Below are 3996 nucleotides of genomic sequence, written 5' to 3' on the forward strand. Positions count from 1 at the left end.
AACGGACGCAGTAACTGTTGCGCCTCTTCCAAGGACGCAGCTCTACTGTGCCTGTTCCTGGCTGATTTCTGTCTCTGAACTCCCGTCTTGCCTCGACCTAGTTTATTAATTACGTATTAATTAACTAATACTCGTATTATCACCTTAATTCCTGTTCGTCAATTTGTTTACTTATTCTTTTTCAAATTATCCGTTTTAAAGGTATTTTCGACATAAATCATCAATAATCCAATGTAATTATTGTAATCCTTCTTTATTGTATTTATTATCGTATTTATATTTCTTGTATCACTTGCATGCCTTCACATGTAATTGAACTTAAATCCCTACTTTGACATCAATTGTATGATTAAATTACGTGTTTACCGACTTAGTCTAATTTCTCACATGTTAGGATTAAAACGTTGGATGTTGCATTGCGTGCATATAATCGACAATATATCGAGTATAGACAACTTCTCTAATCATTAGTACAGGCAGCTATCGAGGCGGGCGGGATTAGGTGTTCGATCAAAAGAGCTTCCTAATACGTACCCTCACCCCTTACTCCAGATCTCTGTGAACGTCCATGTTCATTGGCATCCACGAGAGTCATTCTAGACATAGAATGCTAAGGGTAACGAGTTCTTGGTGTTCATGTCACTACTTTGTGTCTTGACATGGCACGAAGTATTCGAACAGTTTCCAATTTTCCACAATAAATTGGTGGCGACTCCACAAATGCAAACACTTGTTCTCTCCCCAAGCACCCCCGTGGGCCCACGTCCACAGTTTGGCGACTCCGCTGGGGATAATACACTTACGTGTAGCCAAAAGGGTGAAACTTGAACAAGGTTATGGAATAGTTTGTACATGACAATTGTCGGTTTTCATAACTCGGTCTTCCTATATTGTTTAATTCGGCCTTCCTAGGCCCAACCCAACCCATTCGACCAATCGTCCCGTCTAAACGATCCTAATTCTTATTTGGGCCTAAGGATGGATAGCGATTGACGTCATCCATACCATGGTACTTACTCTTGTTTGTATCAAGGACTTTCACTACTTGAGGAAATGGACTAGGAATCGGCCTTACTCTTGTTTGGTACGAGCCTCTCCACAGACTTCGGGTTTGATTGTTGATGTGACCATAATTAGCGCATATTTAGCCCCCGAATTAGCCTTGTTCCCATACTTTTTAGTGCATATTTGGGTCATTTATTATCTTTAGTTCTTTGTTTTGCATATTCTTTGAGATTTTGATCCCTTGGTAGGAAAGGAGTAAGAATCTTGCATTTTCATGGCAAAACGAGACTAAATTGATAGAATCCAATGACCAAGCATCAAGGAGATACAAGATTAGAAGGCCTTTGTACATATTATAGTAGATGAGCAATGTTGAGAAAGGATCCTTGAGTCCCCAAGGAAATCCCCAAGGAATTTATGAAGAAAAGGGAAGAAAAGAAGAAGAAATGTTGCTGAGGAACAATCCGTGCGGATTGTCTACAATCCGGCCGTCCTCCACATGCACAATCCGTTCGGTTTCCTCCAAAGACGCTCGGGTTAGCAGCCGCCACAATCCGCCCGGATTCACCTGAAGCCGCCCGTGTTCCACCGCCAGAATCCGCCCGTCCCGACTCCAAAACGCACGGATTCCTGTACAGCACAATTTCGTCTTCTCCAAGCTACAAAGAAAGAACCCCTTCCTTCGAAAAATACCGGTTCCTCCCTGCTCAATCTAAAAAGTGTAATTACTAGTTTAGCCCTTAGTTAACCCTAATGCATCCCCCTAATTTCCACTATAAATACCCCATTAGTCTAATTAGAAGAGCATGTTCTTCTTATCAATTCTTAGAGTAGTTAATATCAATCAAATCTCTCTTTAGTTTTGTAATCAACAATTAATCAAGTTTTAATACAAGTTTTATTTCCTTAATCTCTCTTTTGTTCATCCTTTATTTTGGGTAATTAAAGATTATTTGGGTTATTATTGGGTGATTGACAACCTCTCTCAAGCATCAAGTACTTCTTTTATCTTTGCTTTATTATTGGAATCATTAGTAGGTATAATCCTCTTAATCCCTTTTTAATTATTGTTAATTACTTTCATTTATTCATCATGTTTCATTTTGTTGGTATGATTGACAACCTTGCTAGCATGATCAGTATGATAATGAGTGACTAGTCTCTTAGCTAGGGTTAATGGGTGATTAGGGGAAACCAACATGGGGAATGATTCATGCTTAAATTAATATGCTTTCATGTTTTATTTGCTTGCTTGTTTTGATCTCAACTCATGCACATGTTATGTTTGATGAAATGCGAGCCTATGAATCCTTGCATTTTTTACCCATCACCTATCTTTTCAATGAGACTTGTAAGACATAAACCAACTCGAGTCTTATTAGACCATGCATGTTGTTGAGTAGGGAAGACTAAGTCGACTTGTAGGTGTTGTACAATCTAATCGATTCGGCTCCGGGACCCAAACTTTCCTAGGATTGTAAGATATAACCCAACTCAATCCATCACAACAATAATTGCTTGCTTATAATTTGAGAACATGTTTGTATGATCAATTCCCATGATTCCCCTATGACCCCATGACACCCTAGTGCTTTTTATCAATTGTTTACAACCCTTTTAATTCATCTTGCTTATTTATTTTCATTGCTATTTTAGTTAGTGACCTTCTACATCAACCCAAATTGTGACACCCCTAAGACACCACTAGTTTCAATAGAAATCTCATCTCAATTCCCGTCCCTTGGGATCCGACCTTTACTTGCCTCTTTACTAATTGTAGAGTTGTTTGTGAAGCTATAAATTGTGTTTTGATTCGGACATGACCCAACGACCACACTTATTCAATTGTGAACACGAAACGGACCGATCAAAAATGGCGCCGTTGCCGGGGACGGTGTTAGCTTGATTTAGATTTTCTTATATTATTATTAGTTGTGTCTTTATTTGCCTTGGGGAAGTAAAACTCCTCAAGGTTTGTTCTAATTGTTTTCAAGTTGTTTGATATTTTGCATGTCTAGAAGGTCACAAGGTGATTTGTTACCTTTTGATCGTGAAATTGAAAGAACTTTGACAACCAATAGGAGACTTGCTAGGAGGAATTTGAGAGGTATTAGTGAGGTTGTAGATATTCAACCAACTATTGAGTTCATCAACCCTTTTGCAAGAGAAGGTGAGGAGAACCCATTACAAAATACCACCCAAAATCAACCTACAATGCCTAAATTTTCATCACATTCCGTACCCACCGAGGAGAACCTACCCAATGGTACTCCCACACCACAACGTCTAACCGGAAATTTTATTGCCAAATCCGCCTTTATCCAATTAGTCGAAAGGAGCCAATTTGGGGGGATGCCTAGTGAAGACCCTCATTCTCATATGGAAACCTTTTGTGACTATTGTGATGCGATTTCTCAAACCGGTGTAACTCAAGACCAAATTCGATGGGTCTTATTTCCTTTTTCTCTAATTGGCACCGCGAAACAATGGTTGAAGGGCCTTGATAAGGCCACTCTCGGAATTGATTCTTGGAAGAAGTTGGCTCTAGCTTTCTACAAAAAATTCTACCCACCGGAAAAGACTAACATGCTAAGAGCTCAAATTACGGGTTTTAAGCAAAGGGATGAAGAATCTTTGTATGAAGCTTGGGAGCGGTTCAAGGGAATTTGTCGCTCATGTCCTCACCATGGACTTAGCGAATGGTTCTTGGTACAACAATTTTGGAACGGTTTATATGAAGATTCAAGGAACATTCTCAATATGGGATCAAATGGAATGTTCACCGAAGTTGATGACAATCAAACATGGAACAAAATTGAGGAAATGCGGTCCATAACTCACAATATAGTAGACCTCGCAAGGCTACTAGAGGAGGAAAGCATGAAGTGGACTCCGTTACTCAATTGGGTGCTCAACTTAGTGCTCACATTGACACAATCAATTTGAAGTTTGAGAAAGCTATGGCTAGACTCAAAGAAGTCTCAAAATCAC

General features: G+C 39.4%; 1 non-coding gene across 1 annotated transcript; it reads right to left on the reverse strand.

Moving 5' to 3' along the window:
- Positions 1–3591: 3591 nt before the first annotated feature.
- LOC141604451 (small nucleolar RNA R71) lies at positions 3592–3698 on the reverse strand. Its single transcript, XR_012526150.1, has one exon. It is a non-coding gene; the product is annotated as a small nucleolar RNA R71 (small nucleolar RNA).
- Between the last annotated feature and the right edge of the window lie 298 nt (positions 3699–3996).

The sequence above is a fragment of the Silene latifolia genome, chromosome 9 (assembly GCF_048544455.1).
Source record: "Silene latifolia isolate original U9 population chromosome 9, ASM4854445v1, whole genome shotgun sequence".
Lineage (NCBI taxonomy): Eukaryota > Viridiplantae > Streptophyta > Magnoliopsida > Caryophyllales > Caryophyllaceae > Silene > Silene latifolia.